General features: G+C 39.0%; 1 protein-coding gene and 1 long non-coding RNA gene across 4 annotated transcripts in view; both read right to left on the bottom strand.

Moving 5' to 3' along the window:
* LOC137185978 (interferon-induced very large GTPase 1-like) overlaps positions 1 to 27,860 on the bottom strand; it is a 65,315-nt gene that overhangs the window by 20,508 nt on the left and 16,947 nt on the right. The window contains exon 1 of one of the 3 annotated variants that reach the window (XM_067594593.1): positions 1,749 to 1,853. The exons of the other annotated variants lie outside the window; for them this stretch is intronic. The gene's annotated coding sequence lies outside the window, so the exon portion shown is untranslated. Of the gene's footprint in view, positions 1 to 1,748; positions 1,854 to 27,860 lie in introns of those variants that run through there. 3 annotated transcript variants of the gene reach the window in all.
* On the bottom strand, positions 7,280 to 8,664 carry LOC137189081 (uncharacterized). The gene is made up of 3 exons (XR_010929585.1): positions 8,457 to 8,664; positions 8,172 to 8,242; positions 7,280 to 7,477 (listed from the first exon to the last, which is right to left on the bottom strand). It is a non-coding gene; the product is annotated as an uncharacterized lncRNA (long non-coding RNA).

Here is a 27,860-nt window from a genome sequence, read left to right as displayed (position 1 = left end):
CAAGCCCCGTGACAAGGTATCACTTGCTGAAAAATCGCACATTTTCCAGTGAAGACGAAGAGAGGACGCTGCAGACACTGCAATAAAGGATAAACCAACAAGCTATGCAGCAAGTGTGATGTTCATCTTTACTCTTCAGAAGAAAAGAAGTGTCTTTGGGAACATCATTGCAAATGAACATGGCTGAGCATTTGGAATGGAGATTAAATTCAGTTTTGTAAATACAATTTTTTTCTGTTTTTTTAATCAATAAATGACTATTCATAAAAAATTTAAATATATTTGGGCTTTACAGGGGACAACAAAACGAGGACGACACAACACCGTATAGTTTCAGGTTTCTCTACCAGTCGAATAACCTGATTGTAGTTATTTCTCTTCTTCTCCCACTAAATCTTTGTACTTGCTGTTTCTTTACATAAAATTGACTCAAGAAAATGTTAAATCATTGAGAGACAGTTATGATGTAAAACGATTACAGTCAAAATATAAGAACTGGAATCAGAAACTTTCCAACTCAGCAGATGTCATGTTGAGAATCTTAAGGGTTTGTCGACCTCAACACACCTCCAAACCATAAATATTAAGTTCTCCAAATATTCCTAAAACAATATCTCTGCTCATCTAAATGTGTGTCATGTGAGTCAGAGGACATTTTTCCATATTTTCTTGTCTCACTGCTCATATATTTATTTACAATACTTACAAACAAAAAGCAGCTCTCACTACATCTCACAATACATTTCAGTTATATAAACTTTTCTTTTAGCATACATTGTGAATCATCTTTATACTTGTTTTAATTAATGTAGAAGCAAACAACACGTCAAAATGTCTGAAGTTCAATAATACAGCAACAAGTAAGAAATTGTTGCTATATTTTTTATATTCTATTTTTATCCTATAATTTTTGTACTTAAAACTGTACTGAAGAATAATGCTGATCTCAGAAACCTAACACAACTCTAAAAATATTGTTTTCAATATGTGGTAAGTATATATTCTTATTTATAAAATAAACTGATAAAATGGATTTTATAATAACAATCAACATTTATTATTATTTCAGTAGTGACAATGGAATGATACAATAAGTTGAAAAAGTGAATAATTATAAAATAATGTGTACATTTGAAACAAATGTTTGAAACAAATGAACCTTTTTCTAGGTCCTAGACAAAGGTTCTGTAAATAAAGATTGAAAACATTGAAGTTATATTTCTACTATATTGTATTTTGTAAAGTATTTGCATTCATTAATCAATGAGATAAACTAATTCACATAGTAGATGAACAGTTTTATGCATATTTTTGTTACAATCTTAGTTATAACTGGTATGCAAATACTTTGGCATCGTGTTTTTATAAATACTCGTCTGTATAATGTGTGTGTCTGTGGTTGTTAAGTGTTTGTTTGCTCAATTTTCTTCTCAATGAAAGTATTTCAGAAAATCTTGAAAAGCTCATACCTGATGATATGATTCTTTTACTTTGGTTGATCATAGTGAACCAAAGTAAAAGAATCAGGTTTGTCAAAAACATACAGAAAACAGTTGTAAGAAAAACATTTCCTCTGTGCATGATTCAGCACGTAAGGCTGAGGTTGTCACAAGGTTGAACAGACAAGTTTACAGTGGAGCCCTGAGTATCACATTAATTATAATTAATAATCTGTTGTATAAGTAGCTGTGCGTTGTTTGACTTGTAAATAACAGAAAAATCACTGACAAAACAAAAGTACAACCAACCTTTGCGGCAGAGACTCTCAGTTGTTAAGGCGTCTATCTGTCCTGCAGATGCAGTGCAGCATCTCCCTGCATGTGCCAAGGTGGTCCTGCATTACAGCCCTTTTATTCTGTTGGTGAAGCTACTTTCACTCTCAGTTTGCACGTAATAATCATGTGGTTTCTGGGAAACAGAACGTCCATTTACAGTAAATCACCTGATAAAACTTTAACCCATCTCAGTGCACAGAGTTGTTTTCTCTGCTGTGTTGCAGAATTAAGACAATTTAGGAAAACTATGTAGAGACCATGAGAATCACGCGATGCTGATTTCATCTCAGTTTCTCCATAAAATTAAGTTATGGTGCAGTGTAAGATATTAATCAAAAAACTCTTCAGACATTTTAAAATACATTTATTTTGCAGAAGACTACAACATAAATGAAAAAAAACATTCAGATTTATCCTGAATCCTTAAAAAGTGCTGTTTGGACATGAATGAATTTTTAAGTAATTAAGTCAAAATGAAATTGACTAATTAATATAGGCCACTCAGAATTTCGGGGCGGCTGCCTGTGTCAATTTCCAGGCCACCTCCATCAAAATCAGGGTCCCCACCTAAAAAGTCTTAGAACATTAAAATATTTTTTTCTAATTCAAGGTCCAAAAATGTCTTAAATGTCTTCATCTTTAAGAGGGGAGGCATTGAATTATAAGGATATAATTATGAGGATAAATACTGTGACGTTTCTAATTAATCTACTTAATGCTTTCAGACAGAAAATGAGTTTATGTTTGCATGGTTCTGTAACCATAGAAATAAAAGATTTAAATAAATATTGATTATATGTGAAGTACTACATAAAAAACTGCATTCTCACTCCCCAGAATATAATTGCATTATGTACATAATTTCCTGCCAATTTGCTACGTATGTAATGAATGACACTCAAACAGCCTCATTACAAGTGCCCTCTAAACTTCTAGAACAAACACCATTTCATTCTATAATACTAGGTACAGCATTGCTATATTGCATGAAATATAATTATTCCTGCATGCTTATTATTGCCATATACCTAAGCACCAGCTCATGCTCCCAGTAGATGCAGAGCTAACCCTGCTAACTAACATGAGCATGAATTACAGATGCTAAATGTAGCAACTTAGACTCATATCAGTAACCAGAACATGAAACTTACTTCTCAGTGGATGCACACAGACTCTCACTGCCCAAACTATGCAATGCTAACTACGTTTCAACTCAACTACAATAACAGATCACTATCCAGCAGTAGATTTCACTAGTGATGCACTCGCAGACATGCATCATTCTGAATCAACTGAAAAGGGATACAACTTAAATCTATCTTACATGTATGCATACATGTATCTTTTGTTGTCCCCCCCGCCCCCGCCCCTTTCTTTCTCTCTCAACTCAACTGGTCAAAGCTGATGGCCGCCAGGAGCCGGGTTCTGCTTGAGGTTTCTTCCCGTTAAAGGGGAGTTCTTCCTTACTGCTGTTGCCAAATGCTGCTCATGGGGGCAGGGCAGGCCCTAGGATTTTGGTGTTCCTAAACTAGATTTTGTTTGTGGCCCCAAAACACTCCTAGTGCAATCACTCAATCTCATAACTGAATGAACACAAACAAAACAATTTCTATTAAAATTATGTTAAAATTTGAGAAGTTAAGATACAATCAACAATTACAAAGTACTCTAAATAATAAAGTTAATATATTTAAACTATAAAAAGCAACAAACTTGCACATAACAAGGTCTATATAAAAAGACAATGACAAATGAACACAATAAAACCAAAAATATTTTGCCAAATAAAAATCAATATAAGAGTGCAAAAATATTCTAAATAAAGTGAACACTACAAAGGTCACTGGCAGGGTACAGGCAATCCTCAGGGATATAAAAAGATTTGGATACAATTCTGTCAGTTCCTTATTCTGGACAAAGTCCAGCAGTTCAAATGCAGTCATCCTGTTTGTAACTGAGGAAGGTCTCTGATTTCTTTGGCCAGCTCTCTCCCATAAATGTCAGCTTCCTCTCCGCTCCTCAATGTGTTCTCAAGTTCCTCACATTGTTTCTCCAGTGCTTCATCATCCAAGGTTGGGAAGTTTAGCAGTACTCCAAACTTGCTTTTAACTTTTCAAACACTGCAGACACAGTCTTGTCGGAGGTGGATGTAGAAGGCTGTGGTACGTCTGTTATGACCTCTGCAGCTGCAGTCACATCAGAAGAGGGAGTAGATGCCCCCGAAGTCTCTGATGATGTCCCCTCAGCAGCAGTCATGTCAGCTGATGATGTAGATGGTCCTGGTTTAGTGGAAGTTCCTCCAAAATATTTCAATAACTCCCCTGAAAAGATTATATATTAGATTATTAAGATTTTTTAAATGTAGGCTGTAAGACATTACATAGATATCTTACATGTATCTTCCAGGCCTATTTATTAACCATACAACAAACGCAATTTTATCCAATTATGCAAATTATCCAATTAATATATGTATGTCCAAATATGATCTACAAAGATACAATTTAACATAGCTAGAAAGCTAATGTTTAGTCTGAAACAATTTAGGATAATTTGGACACTTGATATTTTATATATTAAAATAATAAATAAAAAACACCAATTTAATGTTGCAAGAAAACATTGGTGGGTAGTTAACAAGGAAAGATGGCCTATAAATGATGCTTGCAATCCTACTCATGTTAGCTAGCAATAGCAAGAAATCAAGCTTGTTCTAATGAAAAACGTCTCAGCTAAAATTAATAATACTACTATATTCATTATTTTCTAGTCAGCTTGCCAAGTTAAATGTTCAGTTTAATCCCTTCAAGAACATGACTTTTATGTTGCATAGGCATGAATTGTTGGGTCTCTGTAAATTAAAGAGTATGGTCTAGACCTGCTCTATGTGAAAAGTGCCCTGAGATGACTTTTGTTGTGATTTGGCACTATGTAAATAAAATTGCATTGAATTGAATTGAATCTGTTACAAAGGACTGATTGACAGGCTATTTAACCAATAGAAATACACAGTTAGCGGGACTTAGCAAAATGATAGGCAAGGACATGAAACTAAGGGGTAGGATATGAAATCTTCTTTACAGTTGTAATAATGTGTGTTTGAAGCTGAAACTTTCTTTTCATTAATGGTGTGTGCTTCAATATAACAAACACACTGGACCGTTCACAACTAGCCTCATTTTCATGTTACACAGTCTCCTCTTTATTTGTTGGAGCCCTGTCTATAATCTCCCAAGTCATCAGCTTCACCTAACACCCATCTGAATGCTAACACACAGAAATGCTCACTTCACAAGAAATACACATTCTCTTAACCAAATTTATATTACAACTGTATTTTCACTTTTGTGCAGACTAGATTAAACCTGTATCACTAGATAAACTTGAATACTCTGTGAGCACATATTATTTCCCTTACTGTATTTATCCTGACGTACCTTTGTATGTGGTTTGCAGGGGCAGATTTTAGCATTAGGCAAGGTAGGACACTGTTGGGCCCCGACTGCTATAGATTTATTACGATGTTTTGATATGATAACATATACAATTATGTCACTATTCTTAGTCATTATATCCTGAAATTACTTACAAAAGGTCCCCAAAGCATATGGTCAATGTGCTTTTCATTCTACTACATTTATCTGACAGCTTGTTACTGGTTACTTTACAGATTCAGATTTTATGCACAAAATATATGATCATCAAATTAGGTATGTTGCATTTATTAAAGATGAAACTATCCATCAGTATGTATACATGTTTCCACTTGGCCAAATCATTCAACGGCATAACGTTTCTTTTCACTGCTATGCAGACGACACACAGATATACCTTCCCCTGAGACCCAGTGACCCAAAAAAGCCTAGCTGCTGTTGTAGATTGTCTCAGCGATGTCAACTGTTGGATGGCAGAAAACTTCCTTCAACTCAACGACTCAAAAACAGAAATCATACTGTTAGTCCCCCAAATCCGAAAAACCCCATCAGTCTTGCTCCCCTATCCACCAACGCGCTGGTGGAGGACCATTAGGATAATGAGAACACATTAAAAATACCAGGTGTAAACACAAAGGAAAGATGGGATCGTTTATCATCCAGATAACTTCTCTGGATACAGATTTTAATACCAGGTGTAAATGGGGTGTGTGTGTCTGCCTTGGTATTTCTACTTGATACAGAATCGAAAGCATTTCATACACCTGAACAGCAGATTTCTGTTTACCTTTTTCTTTGGCTCTGAGGAGGAGTGCAGTAAACCTCAAAACACAATAACTGTAATCAGTTATGTTGAGAATGTGGGGGATAGTCAACCCCAGTATATCCGAGAAATAATTCTCTAGCAGGTGTAAAGACCCATGATTAATCACTGCCAGTCTGTTCAATTCATTTCTCAGAAATCACTGATTCACTTTCTTGTAGGTATCAGGAGTTTTTTTTTCATTGTGCTGCCAGCTAGATAGATTAGAAGCGATTTTCCACATGCTGTTGAAAAACACCTTTACTACCTTGCTGAAGGGAGATAACAATGTTATCATAAGTCAAGAAGCCCTTGAGTTGAATCTCATTTTGTCTGTTGTCACTGAACCTTTTTTAATTTGCAGGATAACAGCATGGTAGAATATCAAGTTTTGCAAACTTGTCTCAAAATTACTTAACTGCAAAGCTAACTGTGATGGAAATGGAGATAGGTTTTTACATCGCAGATGATGATCAAAAGGCAAAATATGAGTCTTATAGGTAAAACACAACAATAGGTACGTAGTCTCTTATGGAATGTGAGTGTAGGGCAGCTGCTCTACAGGTGCACTGGACTGTATTGTAATCTGATGTCACCAGTGAACCTAGTGAGCGAGCCTGCTACCTGAGTTTAACTCTTAGATGGTTACATTCATCATAAAGGTTGCTCACATTTAACTGGAGCAGATAACCACAGTAAACTGTGCAAGGTCAGCTCTAGCCATTTTGGTGCCCCAGCCCCCCCCCCACCACATTCCACCCAAATTACCCCACCGGCACTGCCTCGTCACCACCTGCTCATTCTACAGTAAAAATATGGACAACAAACATCAGACACCACAATGGTTTCAAGACAAAAATATATTTTTTTATTTTTATGAATTAAAATTACTTCTCAAACAAACAAATCACATATCAAGAAGAATGAATAAATGGTTAAATATTACCAACTACCTGTTAGTAACATACAAGACACTGGCACTTCGTTATTCATAAATTAGGGTTAGAGATGACTCCTTCCACGATGTCATGTGCCTAAAATGTTCTGGACTCTTCTCATGGCTTTTGAGTATTTCACTGTGATTTTTCATGTCATGTCATGTCATTGAGTCCATTACTGATTCATTTGTAGTTTTTTGTGAGAACAGGTTGCAGCAGAAGCAGTAAAGACTATTTTTTTCTTGGAATATACCACCCAGCTTCTCTTGATTTTCTCTCTATTCACTAATTTTCTGTAAAGTGGTGGTGATGGGAACTTCTCCCATCCTGTCATTTTGTAAACGTAGAGTCTTATTTTACCTGATATGGCCTCTGCTGACTAACTCCGTCCTCACCATATCAGACAGGATCTATAGCTGCTGCCTTGATGGACTCACTTACTTCAGGATCTGTTCCAGTTGATGGTGTCTGCAGGCTGTAGAGTAACAGTGTATGTTGTGTCTGTAGTTCCTTCACCTGCAGGCAAATCTAAACATACATGCAAATATAGTTATTAATCCTTTTGTAAGAACACACAATGATTCATAAATTACAAAACATCAGGCAACAAACACATCTGAAGCATTAATTATAGATAACAGTTGACCAGAACTGTTCAATTACATGAGTGAAAAAAGAATCCAGGTTTAAATTATCTTTGATGGGAATAAGTTATTCCAGCTTTAATGTGTCCTGTAGACATCTTGAATAAATATAGATGGTTGCAGTCTAATATTGATTATTATTTAAGTTAGCTGTGTTCCCTTTCTTACTATAGAAATTATATTTATGATTCAATATATTTTATTGTGCTACTGTTGCCATGATAATGCAAGTATGTAAGAAACCATTTAATAATAGATAATAAAAATGAAAAAAAAAGAATAAATGAATGAAAATAAAAGAAATGAAATGTGTGTGTGCAAGATGCAGTTCCCATGGCTTTCTGTCATCGTTAAGGGTTAGAAAATGGTCAAAGGTTTGGCCAAAGTACTGACATAATAAAAATAGATTCCCCAGCATCCGTTTGTGGACAAAACATTCCAGATGTACAGGATGGGTTATGTATGTCCATAACTGATTGTGAATATTTGATAGAATTAGAGTAAAATGTGTTTGGAATTTGTCCATATTTACATTAGTTACATAACTGCAGCTGTAACATACAATGAACAGAACTCACCTACTGCAGGCTGTGTTTCACTGCAGGTAGCTGGAGTGTTTGATATGATGTTAGATGTTGTTGACCTGCAGCTGTATTCAAACATACAGAACATCCAGACTGTTACACCACTGCACCAAGTCCTTTGTGTCATTCTACTGCATATGAAGAAGCACTGTACAAATAAACTTTATTTAATTTGACTAAGACCTACATTTAATTAGTAACAATGTGTAATTGTAACATTGTACAACAACAATAGTGATAATAATGACAACGTAGCAGTGAATGATCAATTACACAGACCACATATAACATGGCTGAACTGTCCTGCTTCAGAGGGTGGTGTAGATGGGAGATCAGATGTAACTTCTCCAGCAGCTGGAGGTTCTGCAGATGTTTCCTGAGAGCATCTGGACAGTTATAGAGTAGATATTAGCCTGTTACAAGCAAACACATGTGGCTGCAGAGTAGACAAATAACTGCTGCAGCCTGTTGCACCAGCTGTGTGTAAATTCAAGCTTAGTTATAAGGTGAATTATTACTAAGTTGTAATTTATGCATTAAAAAATGTAAATCATAACATGTCACATGACTCACTGATGGTAAAACAGCAGTTTTTCTGCCACACATCATCATTTTCTCATCAATTGCTCCCATTTCACAACACAGTAATCCAGTAGAGATGTGTGTTTGTGTGGTTGTAAACTGCTTGTTTGCTAAATTTTCTTCTCAATAAAATTTCAGAGAATCTTGAGAAGCATGTGCTTTCTTTTTATTAAATAAATGTTGAGTGACTTACTGAGTTTTTATAGTTTGTCCTACAAATGATGCTCATAACATATTCAGGCAGTAAAACTTTATTTACATACAGTGCATCTAAACCAGATTCATCTTCAGACATATTCATACACTGTAGTTAATTTATAAAAAAGAAAGAAAGAAGGGATTAGGTAGATCAGTTTGTCAGTTGCTCCCAATTGTTGCTGATATGTAGTTTGGATACCGACCGCCCTCACTGCTCTCACATCTCATCCTACACTCAACATCATTTTTCCTACAGATAGTGTGAGGTATTTTTAGCAGCTCGCCGTTCTGCCTGTTTTCTGAGAAATCAACTATTTCTCACCTACATGTTAAAACACTTCAACTCAAGAAAAAAATCACAAGCTGGTCATAGCAAGATTTTCTAATGAGCAAAGTGAAAGATGACTAAAGTGTTCATTTCTGGTGACATTTACTTGATGAATTAAATTCAACTAATCTGAATTATAATGATATTTCTTTTTTAAATTATTGATTAAAGTGGGTTTAACTGAGTTGTATCTGTTTTTTCCACTTTGCACAACTGAGTATTACAGTTTATATTATCTTTATGAATAAAGTTCATCTTCCTTTAGGTTAAAGAGTGTGAGTCTACCACATAACAACAGGAAATCAACACTCTGTTCTCGACAAACTGGGGGTCTACGCCCTGCAGAGGAGTAGAGAGCGGCAGCAGAGGGGAGGATGTGATAACAGAGCAGTCTGTACATAATGTTCTGTGCTGAGAAAAGACAAAGGCGTAACCTTCCACTTTTAACGTCTTCATAAAGCTGAAAGTGTTCATTTATTATGTCCAGTTCATTTTGGTTCTTAGTTATAACAGTAACATCATCAGCATTTGCCAGAACAACCACCCACTCCCCACTACTGTTTCTGGTGCCACTCAACCTGTCATTATCCGTGATTCTCTTCAATAAAATATAGAGCTGATGAAGGACAAACTTGTTTGACATCTCTCTTAATTTAAGATTGTGCGTATGACAACTGAACTACATCAGTTAGCTTTTAACACCTCCCACACATATTCCTGAGATATCAAATCAAAGGCTTTCTTTTGGTTTAGACTTATGATGGAGAATTCATCCACTGCAGAATTACTGGTTATACATCTCAGTACGCCAAAGTTATTCCACATCAGCCTTCCCTTAATAGCACATGTCTGTTCTTTGCAATTATTTTTTCCAGGTCATCATTTAATCTTTTTAATAATCTACATTCATCAGTGTGATATGTCTCCAATTATCTATTTTATGAGTGTCTCCTTTCTTATAAATAAATGATATGACTCCATGATAAGAGGAGCTGTGTAGTTTGTCTATCTTGATTCCAGCATTAAACACAGAGGTTTGCGTGCACCTGCATCTGTGCACCAACCTGCCTGCACTGCACATCTCTGAACAAACTGAGCAACTGAAGCTACAGAATGAACATGAGAGTGTTGTAACACACAACAGATGTTCACTGTGATCTAGTGCAGAAATTTGAATTTAAAATTTTGAAGGTATGAATTTTATTGCATTCAGAGAGATCAAAACTGTATCAGGTTGACATAAACGTTTGCAACTTTGGGGTTGCTGGAGTCAGATTAACAGGAAGGCCCTGTTCACATCTGGTATTAACATGTGTCTCCACATCCACTTGTGATCCGATCTCACTTCCCTGCTCTATATGAAAATAAACACGGACATCATTTCCGTTTTCAAAGACCAAATTCGTTCGTTATTAACCGGACTGGGTGTCCGCCCTATCCAAAGCTGTGTTCAACAGAGAGAGAGAGAGAGAGCGAGAGAGAGCGAGATAGGGCGAGTGAGAGCAAGAGAGCGAGAGAGAGAGAGAGCGAGAGAGAGAGAGAGAGAGCGAGAAAGAGAGAGAACGAGAGAGAGCGAGAAAGAGAGCGGGAGAGAGAGAGCTAGAGAGAGAGCGAGAGAGAGAGAGATAGGGTGAGAGAGAGCAAGAGAGAGAGAGCGAGAGAGAGTGAGAGAGAGCGAGGGAGGGAGAGAGCAAGAGAGAGCGAGAGAGACAGAGAGAGAGCGAGAGAGACAGAGAGAGAGCGAGGGAGAGAGAGAGAGAAAGAGAATTTGAATTTTTAAAACACCTTTATTTATCTAGTCATCAGATCAACAATGCATTAAAAAACAACAACACCAGATTCAGCCCAGCATGCGTCCAAAGCAGAGCTCCTCCTCATCAATGGAGCACAGAACATTTCTATAACACCACACAGAGACAAAACAGTCCAGATCATTCATCAACCTGTAATAGTTGTGATCAATTTTCAGTCTGCTTGTTATCATTCTGGAACCATTTATCTTGTTCTTTCTGCTGATATAAATGGCCATCTTAGCTTGGCCCAACAGAAAGTTGAACAACTGGCACTTGTCACGAGTCCTCCTCGAGTATTTGTAACTCAGGATGAGTTACTGTTTGGAGAAAAATTCCCCAAACTCACCAAAGAGCCTCTCCAAAAACAGAAACAGAGGAGTTAACCTCACACATTCCAAAAAACAGTGAAAAACAGTTTCTCTCTGAGGACAGAAAGGACAACACTCAGAAACACTTGGATTTAAAACAGAAATAAAAGCATTTACAGGCAGGACACCATGTAAAACCCTCCACTGTAAGTCTCCCACCTTCCTGGTTAACAGGGTTTTATAAAGTGCTCTCCATTGAGGCCTCACCTCAGCACTCAGACCCCAGTGAGACCTCCATGGTGTGTCAGCACGCCCCCTCAACTTGGCTTTGTTCACCATCTTTACCAACAGCTGGTACATCATTTTTCCAGTTAAACCATTCAAGTTTACACCTCTGGGTACACCAGAGCAGTCTTTAAAATCAGGAGTCAGTGTGATTGCTGGAAAAGGATCAGAGTCGGTTGGTAAAACAGAGCTCTGGCAGTATGAGACCAGGAGGTTCTGTTCAGTCTGTGAGAGCTGGTCTCTCCACACTCTGAGCTGGTTGGTTAGGAGTCTCTCTGAAAAAACTCCCAGCTGAGAAGCCAGAGCAGAAACCATCTCTAGCTTAGGTCCACACAGTCTCACCAGCTGACCCAGTGTGACGACTCCGGAGGAGACAAACCTCTCCATCATTGAGGTTCCCAGTCCACAGAGTGTTTTAAAACGTAGTCCATAGACGACAGGTTCCTTTAAAATCCAGTACAATGAGCTTTCACTCAGCGGCCTGTGCTTCTTAAACATGCCCCACACCCTGAACAGCCCCTGATAAAAATCAGAAAGTCCACTCAGTCTGCGGTTTTGTAGATCCATTAAAAACAAATTCTCAGTCAACCCTTGACCTCCACCTTGGCCCAGGATCGCCCGAGCCACAGGCCTCCACACCAGATCAGCAGGGCCGGTCAGCAGTCTCTGAATGTGCTGGAGGCGGAAAACAGCACCCCTACTGGCCAGGTGAATCAGTCCTTGTCCTCCTTCGTCTTTAGATAAGAACAAGACACTCTGTGGGATCCAGTGGAGATGATCCCAGAAAAAGACCACGATCACCCTCTGGATGTTTGACAGAAGATTAGCTGGAGGATCAACACAGTACAAACGGTGCCACAACATAGAAGCAAACAGATTATTAATAACCAGAACACGACCTCTAAAAGACAACTTCGGTAAAATCCACTTCCATTTTTTCAGTTTGCCTTCAGCTTTCTCTAAAACATTTTCCCAGTTCTTAGAGACAGTGGTGGGATCTCCGAGGTATACCCTGAGGTATTTGATGCCTCCTTTTTTCCAGGTGAGCCTCCCAGGTAAGCTGAGCTGCTTTAAACCATCACCTATCATCAGAGCTTCACTTTTTTCCCAATTAACTTTTGAAGAAGAGATCAGACCAAAGTTTTCCACACTGTCAACTAAAGAGTCAATGTCACTCTGTTTTTGGACCAGCACTATGACATCATCAGCATAGGCAGAAAGCTTAACAAAAGAGTTGGAACCAGGGAGATTAAAACCAGAGAGTCGTGTTCTTAGTTTGTGTAAAAAAGGCTCTAAGGCCAGTGAGTACAACATGCCTGAGAGGGGGCAACCTTGTCTAACCCCCCTCCCCACCTTAAAAGGAGCACTTCAACCACCATTTATTTTAAGTACACTTTCAATGTCTCCATACAAAGTCTGGATCTGGGCTATCAGACCTGGATTGAAACCAAAAGCTCTGAGTGTTTGCCACAGGTACATATGTTCAACCCGGTCAAAAGCCTTTTGTTGATCTATGGATATCAGCCCAAGATCTAACCCCAAAGAACTGGAGAGGTCCACAACATCTCTAATTAAAGCTATGTTGTCTGTTACCAACCTGCCAGGTACACACTACGTCTGATCCACATGAATGACCTGCTCCATCACCTTCCTCATCCTGTTGACCAGAACCTTGGACAGAAGCTTATAGTCGGTGCAGAGGAGAGAAACAGGACGCCAGTTTTTAATATCCTGTAACTCTCCTTTTTTAGGGAGGAGAGTCAGGACTGCTCTTCTGCAACTTTGAGACAACTGGCCCTTCTTCAACTGTCATTGAGGACCATCAGGAGGTCCCCACCAAGCACCGACCAGAAAGTCTTATAGAAGTCGGCGGGCAGACCATCAATGCCCGGGGATGTTCCACCCTGCAAGCCCTGCAGTGCAGCATACAGTTCTTCAGACGATATCTCATTCGCCAGCTCTGCGTTGGCGTCCTCCGAGACCTTTGGCAGATCTGCATAGAAGAACTGAGACACCTCCGGATTGTCGGTGTACTCCGACCTGAACAAGTCACCATAAAAACTCGCTGCAAACCTGCGAATGTCAGCTGACTCCTGCAGCAGCTGCCCAGTATGTGAGCGTATTGACATCATCTGCCTCCTCTGCCCATTTTTCCGCTCCAACCCAACAAAAAAGTGAGAGGGAGCGTCCATCAAAGCCACATTTTGAAACCTACTGCGCACCACAGCGCCCCTTGCAGAGGTACCCAGCAAGTCACCCAAGACAGACCTTTTAGTCTTGAGGTTCTCAATGTGTCCTCTTTCTCCTGTGGAGTCTGCAAAAGCCTGCAGCTCCACCACTTCTCTCTCCAGAGCTCTTATAGACCTGGCCATGTTTTTGGAGACATTGAATGTGTACTGTAGACATAGTTTTTGGATCTGACTTTTCCCATTATCCCACCATTGTTGCAAGGAGCTGTAGAGGGATTTTGTTTCACTAAAATTTTTCCAAAAGAAATTAAAAACATCTTTAAAATTTCCATCTGATAAAAGCGATGTGTTAAAATGCCAATAAGCACTGCCAGATTGTATCTGCTTGATAAAAACAGAACACTGAACCAAAGAGTGGTCGGAAAAACCAACTGGACTTATAAAAGAACTTCTAAAAACATTTAAGTGATGTTTAAAGCAATAAAACCTATCAAGCCTGGCCATGGACAAAAGGTTGTCCTTAGTGTGGACCCAGGTGTACTGATGGTGGCTTTTATGAAAAAATCTCCACACGTCACTCAGCTCATGAGCTTCACTTAACTTTAAAATGCAATTCTTAGCAGCCACGTGTGGCTCTGGATGGTTCCTGTCCATTTTTGGGTTTTCCGTACAGTTAAAATCCCCTCCAAGGAACAGAAACTCATCAGGATGACATTGTTTAATTACATCACTTAAAACATCATAAAAGTCAAGTCTTTCAGACCCTACAGTTGGTGCATAAAGGTTGATAAATACCATTTTAACTTTTCCAAAATCAGCTCTTACTTTTAAAATTCTTCCTGCCACAACTTCCTCAACATCAATGTTAATGGGATTAAAACTTTGGTTAAATAAAGTTCCAACCCCACCACTCATGCTGCTTCTATGACCGAGAAAAACCTCCCCCGCCCACTCTCTCCTCCATTCAGCAGCAATTTCTTCAGTACTGTGAGTTTCCTGAACAAAAGTAACATTCAAATGTTTCATACCAATCAGACTAAACAGAGAGGCTCTCTTGGTGATATCCCTCGCTCCATTCAGATTTAAAGTGCCAATATTTAGTGCACATGTGCAAAATGGGCCAAACCTGGGATAAAAGCACACAAAATAGAAAACTTACAAACATATTGTTCATCAGTGCGTCACCTTCAGAACTATTTTTTTCAGTCTGAAGATCTCTTGATCAGAGAAAACAGGCTGCCTAAACTCTTCTGTGTTTTTCATGTAAACTTTTACTGAGTCTGGAAAAAGTTGCAAGTCTGGAAAATAATTGTCCACCTTGACTTGTCTCAGCCCCTTTGTGTCCTGTAAAAACTTTTGTATTCTAATGAAAGAATATCCACTCTCTAAGTTCTCAGAGGTCTCGTTTTCACAGTCAGAGTGGAACCTTTCCTCTGGTTGAGAGGATGGACACTCTGTCACTGACTTTGACACCTTTTTTACTCCGCCTTCAACTTGTTTGGTTTCTGTATTCTTCCGTTTCACTGATGATTTCACAACATCCTCATCCATGCACTCTTCCTCCTCCTCCTCTAGTACAGACTCTGCCACCCTGGCAGCAGTCTGTCCCACCCTGCTCACTTCCTTCCTGACAGTTTCCTCCTCCTGATTCCTGCTGTCATTTACCTGTTTGACACCTGTCTCAGCTTCCAAATTGGTTTGTGAATCAGGTGACCCCCCGTCAGCTTTCTCCTTTGTGCTTGTATCATCTTGTATGTCCTCATCCTGAGACGCTGCCCCGCTCGACGCAGCACGGACCGGCGACCCAGGCGGCTCCGCGCCAGGAGCCGGACCGGCCGTCCCTGCCCTCTCTGGGCATGAGCAAACGAATCAAAGTCATCTACCTTGAACTTGAAAGTCAGGTGTAAGTCTTCCTCATTTCTGTTGAGAATCATGAAACCCTGTCTGCGGAAAGACATGACATGTTTTAAATGAAGGGATTTACATCCCAGAGGAATCAGTTTTATGGGCGATACGAGTTCCCCGTGCCTGGACAACTCTTTCGCCAGCACTCCATTTCTGATGAAAGGTGGAACATTTGAAATGATGACTTTTTTAGCGAGGTTCACCAACGAAAACACCGGAGTGAAGGTGTCCTGAATAACCACGCCGCTCTCAACCACACGGTTTACTTTGTCCACGCTGTCCAGAAATACAACCACAGAGTTGTTCATCCGGGAGGCAGATTTAATGCTGCCATACCCAACAACCTCCCCAACAAGCCAGACTACACTCCTCCACACTGCATCTAACCGCCGGAGCCAGCTTAATGGCATGCTGGCGAGTTAGCTTCTCCAAGCCGGAGCCTCCACCTGCTGTCATGCTGACCAGCAGAGCTGGCAGCTGACGCCACCTACACCACCCAAACCTCACCCAGACACAGTGAAAGACTCACAAAACAACACAATCAACAGTGACTTTACATACACAAGAAAATACACCTAAAAAGATAGAAAAAACTCAGTCACTCACAGAGCAAACTCACCACCACACTCACCACGCTCACTACCAGCATGCACTCAGAGAGAGAGCGAGAGAGAGAGAGCGAGAGAGAGCGAGAGATAGCGAGAGAGAGCGAGATAGGGCGAGAGAGAGCAAGAGAGAGCGAGACAGAGAGAGCGAGAGAGACAGCAAGAGAGAGAGAGAGCGAGAAAGAGAAAGCGAGAGAGAGAGAGTGAGAGAAAGCGAGAGAGAGCGAGACAGAGCGAGAGAGACAGAGAGAGAGCGAGAGAGAGAGAGACAGCAAGAAAGAGAGAGAGCGAGAAAGAGAAAGCAAGAGAGAGAGAGTGAGCGAGAGATAGAGAACAAGAGAGAGAGCAAGAGAGAGAGCGAGAGAGAGCAAGAGAGAGAGAGCGAGCGAGAGCGAGAGAGACAGCAAGAGAGAGAGAGCAAGAGCTAGAGAGACATTCATTCAGCGATCTCCCTGCAGCTCTCCATTCAGAGACACTGTGCGCATTTACGCACAAGACACAGCAGCATAACTTCCCAGGTCATCATTTAATCTTTTTAATAATCTACATTCATCAGTGTGATATGTCTCCAATTATCTATTTTATGAGTGTCTCCTTTCTTATAAATAAATGATATGACTCCATGATAAGAGGAGCTGTGTAGTTTGTCTATCTTGATTCCAGCATTAAACATAGAGGTTTGTGTGCACCTACATACAAGACACTGGCACTTGGTTATTCATAAATTACACTTGATAGATGACTCCTTCCACGATGTCATGTGCCTAAAATGTTCTGGACTCTTCTCATGGCTTTTGAGTATTTCACTGCAATTTTTCATGTCATGTCATGTCATGTCATTGAGTCCATTACTGATTAATTTGTAGTTTTGCAGCTTGGAATATACCACCCAGCTTCTCTTGATTTTCTCTTCATTCACTAATTTTCTGTAAAAGTGGTGGTGATGGGAACTTAAGATGCAGAAAAACTAGTCCCTGCATTTGTTACTTCTAGGCTGGATTATTGTAATTCCTTATTATCAGGCTGCCCTAACAAGTCTCTAAAGACTCTCCAGCTGGTCCAGAATGCAGCTGCACGTGTATTGACTAAAACTAGGAAAAGAGACCACATTTCTCCCATTTTAGCTTCGTTACATTGGCTTCCTGTAAAATCTAGAGTAGAATTTAAAATCCTTCTCCTAACTTACAAAGTTCTTAATGGTCAGGCACCATCATATCTTGAAGAGCTCATAATACCGTATTATCCCACTAGAACACTGCGCTCCCAGAATGCAGGCTTACTGGTGGTTCCTACAGTCTTTAAAAGTAGAATGGGAGGCAGAGCCTTCAGCTATCAGGCTCCTCTCCTGGGGAACCATCTTCCAGATTCGGTCCGGGGTGCAGACACCCTCTCTATGTTTAAGAGTAGGCTTAAAACTTTCCTTTTTGATAAAGCTTATAGTTAGGGCCGACCAGGCTCGCCTTGGATCAGCCCTTAGTTATGCTGCAATAGGCCTAGACTACTGGGGGACTTCCCATGATGCACTGAGCTCCTCTCTCCTCCTCCTCCTCTCCATCTGTATGCATTCATGTAACATCAATGCATGTCACTAACTTTGCTTCTTCCCCGGAGTTTTTTGTGCTTTCTCATCTCGCAGGAAACCCTGAGATGCAGGCCGAGCCTTCGTGGTCCTTCGCAGTCCTGTTGGCATCCTTTCCTGGCTATTGCTACTTATACTTATTGTTATTGTTATGATTGTTGTTATTCTGTCCCCCTTTCCCTCTTTCCCTCTTTCTTTTTCTCTCTCAACCCAACCGGTCAAAGCAGATGGCCGCCCACCAAGAGCCGGGTTCTGCTTGAGGTTTCTTCCCATTAAAGGGGAGTTTTTCCTTACCGCTGTCGCCAAGTGCTGCTCATGGGGGAATTGTTGGGTCTCTGTAAATTAAAGAGTACGGTCTTGACCTGCTCTATGTGAAAAGTGCCCTGAGATGACTTTTGTTGTGATTTGGTGCTATATAAATAAAAATGGATTGATTGATTGATTGATTCTCCAGGCGCCAGAGTTGCTGGGTTGCGGAGGGGAGTTTGGTTGGCTGGCTGGAGGAGATTCTCAAAGAACGGTCAGTACAGAACATGTATATAGTTAAGGAGTTAAGGTTAAGTTAAAGCAGTTAAGACATATTATTAAACTATGTAGCTGTCCACAAATTATTTTGATTTTTGAAATGGCTGTTGTCTGCCGGTATTCCTGGTGGGAATCCCGTCTTTATGGGGGAGGGGTGTGACGACCCCTCCTCTCCACTAGGTGCTCCTGCGATCCGTTTGCTGGTTTCCTTTTGTCTTGCAGGCTCCAGTGCAGGGCAGAGGTTCATCATCGCCATCATGAGCCACACCTGGGCCTGGTGTGGTCGAGAGTATGAAGCTCGGCCTTCTACAGAGTTTCTCTCTCCTCCTTCATCTCACCTCTTCCTCTCCGAGCGCAGCACAGCACGGCTGTTTTGTCTTTTGTTTGCTGACACACACACACACATCCACACATGCCTACACCACTGATTACTGACTTCCACGTTTTTTCCGTTCTCATTTATTATTTTGTAAATAAACAAACTTATCCTAACTGGCAAACTCGTCTGGTCTCCCATATTTGTCGCAGCCTAGGAGCCTGGCTGTGAAAATGTTAACATAAGATGACATATCTCTATATTGGGCTTTCTTTCCTCCTCCTCTTTTGTCCGTTTTCTTCCTTGTGCACCTGAAGGTTTGGAGCTTTTCATAATGAAATAAAATGTGAATATCTGCCTCTTGACATCTGGTCACAGACTTGGTCTGTCTGTGATGCATCATCCCTCTTCTTCAGTGCGCACATTACAGGTGCAGGGCAGATGGAAAACTGTGAGGAACAGGGGTGCAAAGTGTATTTCTATCTTTCTTTGTGTATTTGTTCATATTTTATCCCAAGGCAGAAAATAGGGAGGGGCGCCCACTGGGGAATTTTTATTGATCTATCTTTTATTTATTTAATTCATTTTTTTCTTTGAGGGCAATCAGACAAGGTGGCGCCCTAGGCGACCGCCTATATGGCCTATACGTTGAGCCGGGGGGGGGGGGTATCTGTATGGTATCTATAAAGATACAAAATCAATATCATATTCATAAAATAATGTCACAATTGAGTGGGCAGATGCACATAATTATCCTATATATCACACAGGCATAACAACAAACTGAGATCTGAGCTGCAGCCGGAAAAAATGAACTTTCAGAGATTGATTCTGTTCATTTCTGTCAATAAAGATAGAAAACATTGAAGTTATATTTCCACCATGTTGTATGTTGCAAAGTATTTGCAGTCATTACTCAATGAGATGAACTAATTCTGCACAGCGTAGATGAACAGTTTTATGCATATTTGTGTTACAATCTTAATGTTATAACTGGCATGCAAATACTTTGACATCATGTTTTCATAAATACTTGTCTGTATGATGTGTGTTTGTGTGGTTGTAAACTGCTTGTTTGCTAAATTTTCTTCTCAATAAAATTTCAGAGAATCTTGAGAAGCATGTGCTTTCTTTTTATTAAATAAATGTTGAGTGACTTACTGGGTTTTTATAGTTTGTCCTACAAATGATGCTCATAACATATTCAGGCAGTAAAACTTTATTTACATACAGTGCATCTAAACCAGATTCATCTTCAGACATATTCATACACTGTAGTTAATTTATAAAAAAGAAAGAAAGAAGGGATTAGGTAGATCAGTTTGTCAGTTGCTCCCAATTGTTGCTCGTATGTAGTTTGGATACCGACCCCCCTCACTGCTCTCACATCTCATCCTACACTCAACATCATTTTTCCTACAGATAGTGTGAGGTATTTTTAGCAGTTCGCCGTTCTGCCTGTTTTCTGAGAAATCAACTATTTCTCACCTACATGTTAAAACACTTCAACTCAAGAAAAAAATCACAAGCTGGTCATAGCAAGATTTTCTAATGAGCAAAGTGAAAGATGACTAAAGTGTTCATTTCTGGTGACATTTACTTGATGAATTAAATTCAACTAATCTGAATTATAATGATATTTCTTTTTTAAATTATTGATTAAAGTGGGTTTAACTGAGTTGTATCTGTTTTTTCCACTTTGCACAACTGAGTATTACAGTTTATATTATCTTTATGAATAAAGTTCATCTTCCTTTAGGTTAAAGAGTGTGAGTCTACCACATAACAACAGGAAATCAACACTCTGTTCTTGACAAACTGGGGGTTTACACCCTGCAGAGGAGTAGAGAACGGCAGCAGAGGGGAGGATGTGATCACAGAGCAGTCTGTAGATAATGTTCTGTGCTGAGAAAAGACAAAGGTGCAACCTTCCACTTTTCCATTTCTGTACTTGCTATCTCAGTTTTTTCATAACAGCTTTTATTACTCATGTCATTTCTATCATGAACATTAATCACAGGTCCAAACCAGACTCCTTCTGTTTTGCTATGGTTTAATTTTACACCCGATACCTCTTCATAAAGCTGAAGGTGTTCATTTATTATGTCCAGTTCATTTTGGTTCTTAGTTATAACAGTAACATCATCAGCATTTGCCAAAACAACCACCCACTCCCCACTACTGTTTCTGGTGCCACTCAACCTGTCATCATCTGTGATTCTCTTCAATAAAATATAGAGCTGATGAAGGACAAACTTGTTTGACATCTCTCTTAATTTAAGTTTGTGCGTATAACAACTGAACTACATCAGTTAGCTTTTAACACCTCCCACACATATTCCTCAGATATCAAATCAAAGGCTTTCTTTTGGTTTAGACTTATGATGGAGAATTCATCCACTGCAGAATTACTGGTTATACATCTCAGTACGCCAAAGTTATTCCACATCAGCCTTCCCTTAATAGCACATGTCTGTTCTTTGCAATTATTTTTTCCAGGTCATCATTTAATCTTTTTAATAATCTACATTCATCAGTGTGATATGTCTCCAATGATCTATTTTATGAGTGTCTCCTTTCTTATAAATAAATGATATGACTCCATGATAAGAGGAGCTGTGTAGTTTGTCTATCTTGATTCCAGCATTAAACACAGAGGTTTGTGTGCATCTGCATCTCTGCACCAACCTGCCTGCACTGCGCATCTCTGAACAAACTGAGCAACTGAAGCTACAGAATGAACATGAGAGTGTTGTAACACACAACAGATGTTCACTGTGATCTAGTGCAGAAATTTGAATTTAAAAATTTTAAGGTATGAATTTTATTGCAGTCGGATCAAAACTGTATCAGGTGGACATAAGACTACTATCAACAGTTAATTTAAAAAGAGTGGAAGCGTTTGAATTTAATAGTAGTCTCATTATCTTCATGTGAAGCGCTGTATGGGATACTGTAAGCTATGTGACTATATTTGAAGTATGAAGCTTTTTCAAATTATTAAATGCTTCTGTCCCAACAGTCCCTCATAAAACTAAAAATATTTTTTTACAGTGGAAATAAAAACATTTGTTTGCTTACAGAGGGGTGTTCCATCAACGCAGCTAAAGAAAGCTGCGCTTACTAGAAAAAGCCTGGCTAGAATTAACGTCAACTTTCACTTGAGGCTCAAGTCGTTCCACTAACGCAGTTTGTCTGCCTCTGGTCAGCACTAAGTCTAGCCAGACTGGAATAAGCTTGAAGTGTGCACATGCACAGAGTATATAAGCAGCCCAGAACAGTCGATTGTAGAAAAGACGATACTATGTCACAAAAAGAAGAGAAAACTAGAGCGGCGTTCTTCTCCGCAGCAGAACAAACCTGCTGATGAAAGTATATAAAGAATATGAAGGGGTTTTCACCATAAAGGCCAATACTGCTACAATTAACAAAGTGAAGGAGATGGCTTGGTACAAAATTGATGACAGTTTAAATGCGTACCTGTAGGTAGGTAGTGATGGCCTAAAGGTTAGAGGAGTGCTATTTTTTTTATTTCTATCTTTCTTTGTGTATTTGTTCATATTTTATCCCAAGGCAGAAAATAGGGAGGGGCGCCCACTGGGGAATTTTTATTGATCTATCTTTTATTTATTTAATTCATTTTTTTCTTTGAGGGCAATCAGACAAGGTGGCGCCCTAGGCGACCGCCTATATGGCCTATACGTTGAGCCGGGGGGGGGGGGTATCTGTATGGTATCTATAAAGATACAAAATCAATATCATATTCATAAAATAATGTCACAATTGAGTGGGCAGATGCACATAATTATCCTATATATCACACAGGCATAACAACAAACTGAGATCTGAGCTGCAGCCGGAAAAAATGAACTTTCAGAGATTGATTCTGTTCATTTCTGTCAATAAAGATAGAAAACATTGAAGTTATATTTCCACCATGTTGTATGTTGCAAAGTATTTGCAGTCATTACTCAATGAGATGAACTAATTCTGCACAGCGTAGATGAACAGTTTTATGCATATTTGTGTTACAATCTTAATGTTATAACTGGCATGCAAATACTTTGACATCATGTTTTCATAAATACTTGTCTGTATGATGTGTGTTTGTGTGGTTGTAAACTGCTTGTTTGCTAAATTTTCTTCTCAATAAAATTTCAGAGAATCTTGAGAAGCATGTGCTTTCTTTTTATTAAATAAATGTTGAGTGACTTACTGGGTTTTTATAGTTTGTCCTACAAATGATGCTCATAACATATTCAGGCAGTAAAACTTTATTTACATACAGTGCATCTAAACCAGATTCATCTTCAGACATATTCATACACTGTAGTTAATTTATAAAAAAGAAAGAAAGAAGGGATTAGGTAGATCAGTTTGTCAGTTGCTCCCAATTGTTGCTCGTATGTAGTTTGGATACCGACCCCCCTCACTGCTCTCACATCTCATCCTACACTCAACATCATTTTTCCTACAGATAGTGTGAGGTATTTTTAGCAGTTCGCCGTTCTGCCTGTTTTCTGAGAAATCAACTATTTCTCACCTACATGTTAAAACACTTCAACTCAAGAAAAAAATCACAAGCTGGTCATAGCAAGATTTTCTAATGAGCAAAGTGAAAGATGACTAAAGTGTTCATTTCTGGTGACATTTACTTGATGAATTAAATTCAACTAATCTGAATTATAATGATATTTCTTTTTTAAATTATTGATTAAAGTGGGTTTAACTGAGTTGTATCTGTTTTTTCCACTTTGCACAACTGAGTATTACAGTTTATATTATCTTTATGAATAAAGTTCATCTTCCTTTAGGTTAAAGAGTGTGAGTCTACCACATAACAACAGGAAATCAACACTCTGTTCTTGACAAACTGGGGGTTTACACCCTGCAGAGGAGTAGAGAACGGCAGCAGAGGGGAGGATGTGATCACAGAGCAGTCTGTAGATAATGTTCTGTGCTGAGAAAAGACAAAGGTGCAACCTTCCACTTTTCCATTTCTGTACTTGCTATCTCAGTTTTTTCATAACAGCTTTTATTACTCATGTCATTTCTATCATGAACATTAATCACAGGTCCAAACCAGACTCCTTCTGTTTTGCTATGGTTTAATTTTACACCCGATACCTCTTCATAAAGCTGAAGGTGTTCATTTATTATGTCCAGTTCATTTTGGTTCTTAGTTATAACAGTAACATCATCAGCATTTGCCAAAACAACCACCCACTCCCCACTACTGTTTCTGGTGCCACTCAACCTGTCATCATCTGTGATTCTCTTCAATAAAATATAGAGCTGATGAAGGACAAACTTGTTTGACATCTCTCTTAATTTAAGTTTGTGCGTATAACAACTGAACTACATCAGTTAGCTTTTAACACCTCCCACACATATTCCTCAGATATCAAATCAAAGGCTTTCTTTTGGTTTAGACTTATGATGGAGAATTCATCCACTGCAGAATTACTGGTTATACATCTCAGTACGCCAAAGTTATTCCACATCAGCCTTCCCTTAATAGCACATGTCTGTTCTTTGCAATTATTTTTTCCAGGTCATCATTTAATCTTTTTAATAATCTATATTCATCAGTGTGATATGTCTCCAATGATCTATTTTATGAGTGTCTCCTTTCTTATAAATAAATGATATGACTCCATGATAAGAGGAGCTGTGTAGTTTGTCTATCTTGATTCCAGCATTAAACACAGAGGTTTGTGTGCATCTGCATCTCTGCACCAACCTGCCTGCACTGCACATCTCTGAACAAACTGAGCAACTGAAGCTACAGAATGAACATGAGAGTGTTGTAACACACAACAGATGTTCACTGTGATCTAGTGCAGAAATTTGAATTTAAAAATTTTAAGGTATGAATTTTATTGCAGTCGGATCAAAACTGTATCAGGTGGACATAAGACTACTATCAACAGTTAATTTAAAAAGAGTGGAAGCGTTTGAATTTAATAGTAGTCTCATTATCTTCATGTGAAGCGCTGTATGGGATACTGTAAGCTATGTGACTATATTTGAAGTATGAAGCTTTTTCAAATTATTAAATGCTTCTGTCCCAACAGTCCCTCATAAAACTAAAAATATTTTTTTACAGTGGAAATAAAAACATTTGTTTGCTTACAGAGGGGTGTTCCATCAACGCAGCTAAAGAAAGCTGCGCTTACTAGAAAAAGCCTGACTAGAATTAACGTCAACTTTCACTTGAGGCTCAAGTCGTTCCACTAACGCAGTTTGTTTGCCTCTGTTCAGCGCTAAGTCTAGCCAGACTGGAATAAGCTTGAAGTGTGCACATGCACAGAGTACATAAGCAGCCCAGAACAGTCGATTGTAGAAAAGACGATACTATGTCACAAAAAGAAGAGAAAACTAGAGCGGCGTTCTTCTCCGCAGCAGAACAAACCTGCTGATGAAAGTATATAAAGAATATGAAGGGGTTTTCACCATAAAGGCCAATACTGCTACAATTAACAAAGTGAAGGAGATGGCTTGGTACAAAATTGATGACAGATTAAATGCGTACCTGTAGGTAGGTAGTGATGGCCTAAAGGTTAGAGGAGTGAATTTATTACCAGAAGGTTGACGGTTCAATCCTCGCATCCGGCTGGATGAGTCTGGGTGGAGAATGTGAAGAGCAGCACTTGCCCCTGTTCATGGTTTTATCTTTATTTGTTCATAAATGAGCATTCAGTAGTATTGCCCTTCAGATCAGTGTGGTTATATTATCACTAGGTTAGATAATATCAGATGTATAATTAAAATTACAGTGTCGGCAACTTAAGAGAATCAACTTACCAACATTATCGTACTCTTTGACACATTTTCTCTTTCACAAAATGTCCATTAACAAGCGTCAATGAAAGTTAAAAATTAAGTTGCAGTTGGAGATAAAGAAACTGGAAAAGGATATAAGTACAGTGGAAACTGCTTATTGATCACGTCTGTCCAGGTCAAATATCACTATAATATCATAACCTTTTTTTTTCTTTATTTCTCATGCAGAATACCATCTAACTGTGACAACGCTGAGAGATCTGCAGAAATCTCCTCGTTAAGATACAACAGTGATAGAAAGAACATAATGGCATTTGTTTGTGTGCACGTGTTCACTCCAAGCTCCTTCTGTCTGCTTCCACGAGCTACCTGTCCACTACAGACATGGAGTTGAACCGTAATGAATGAATGAAAAAGGAGAGATGCAGAGGAGAAAAATGACACAGAAACTAAGAGTTTAACAGTTCTAACTGAGGTTACAGGTTCTCTAATTATTCAGAGGAAGCATTTGAAACTAAAATCATCATTCAGTCCAGCAGGTGTCATTGTGTTGAGTGTCGAAATCCAGTAAATCTCTCTCTGAGAGAGTGTTTTGGTAGATTGCCTCCTCTGGCTGAAGGAGTTACATGTTCAAGTCCAATTAAAGCTGCGAGCAGCGTTGAACGGGCCTTCGCACCCTTGCGCATGTCGGGGTGCGGTGCAGTTCAAGGGCTTCTGTCACGGGCATGCAGATGTCTCCAGACCTGGGCTGACAGGTCTGACTTTACAAACATGTGAAGTTTGGTGCAGACTGGAGCATTTACAATAAAGTTATAGCAACTTCCTCTGTCATGGCGAAACATCAAAACTCAACGTTGTGAGGATGACAATTTTCTGCAGGGTGAGACATGTCTGTCTTGCTCACACCTGTGGCATCAAAATTATGCAAGTTTTGGGCCATTTCACTGTAATTTCAATTAATAATTTGAAAACTTTTGATGAGTTTGTGTGTAAAAGAAATTCCTAATTTTCATCAAGTCTATTTTTTAGAAAAGTAAAGACTTTTAACCCACATGACCTGGTCAAAGTTTGATTGACATGTGTACTGTCAGGTGTGTAGAGACAATAAGAAACTGCAGCTGGACACAGAAAAATACTCATATATTTGAATGGAGAGTGTGAGCGAACCTCTAGGTGCTCGGGCCCTAATAAAGGAAGAACTGCAGTACAGAGCTACAAATTTTAGTTTTGATTTTATTTTTCTGCAGCACTTTATCACTAAACTGTCACTCTCACTGCATTTTTCCCTTCTCCTCATAGATCATCCCCACTACTGAATTATACATATAAGACTCATGATTATTGTAAAATAAATGATAATAACACCAAACTTCATACAAAGTTTGTATATAATGTACTGTATGTATATAGACCTTTCTGCTGTATCCTACAAAAATGAGCTGCATTCAGACCCATTACTGTCTACACACCTGGTTGAGATTGAACACGTTAGTCAATTAGTGACAGAGACTGACAGGCAGAGAGGTGAAGGAGTCACTTAAACTGTCCCTCAGATTATTTGTCATGTTTTCATCTTGTTGGATCAAACACAGACAGGAGTTATTAATATATGAATAAGACTGTGCAGTTTCTGATTTCAGACACTCTTAATTTTCCATTTAGAAACCTGCAATAGAGTGTAGACTCCACACAAGGTGGACTTGACTCTTGTGCCCTCAAGTGGTAGAAGACTGAACTTATCACTACTTCACTACTTCTCTCTTGTTCTCAATATTTGCTCTTTGAACTGTGATTCAGTGTTTCACTGTGTATTCATACAACAGATAGACTTTAATCCTCTTCAGATTTCATGAAGAACTTACTCCAGTGCCAAATTAACAGCATCTACTGGTATCTAGTGGTTCTATTTGTTAAAGGACCAGTTCACTCAAAATTGCAGAAAAACATTTTGTGAGTAACCTCTTGTGATATGTGTAGTCATGGAGATAGTTTTGGTTTTATTTGCCCAGTGTTTGAGATGTTCAATGGAGTTTCATTTGTGGTTCTCACAGCACTGAAAAGTTACATTAAATTAAAATCAACAGCAGTGTGTTTTTCTAGAAAGTGTGACTGTTACTGTGGAGAATCCACAGAAAATACAAAAGATATTTAGCCACATGATCTTTGTGCATACAGTATATTATCACCATCACTTATCATTATACACATAACTATACTGTATGTCAACCTGTAAAAATGAAGAAAAAAACACTGACAAAGCAAAACTTGTTTGTATCTTGTTTAA

Source organism: Thunnus thynnus, chromosome 1, assembly GCF_963924715.1.
Source record: "Thunnus thynnus chromosome 1, fThuThy2.1, whole genome shotgun sequence".
NCBI classification, from domain to species: Eukaryota; Metazoa; Chordata; class Actinopteri; order Scombriformes; family Scombridae; genus Thunnus; species Thunnus thynnus.
Note: the sequence above shows the minus strand (reverse complement) of the source record. Positions and strands in the feature narration are given on the sequence as shown.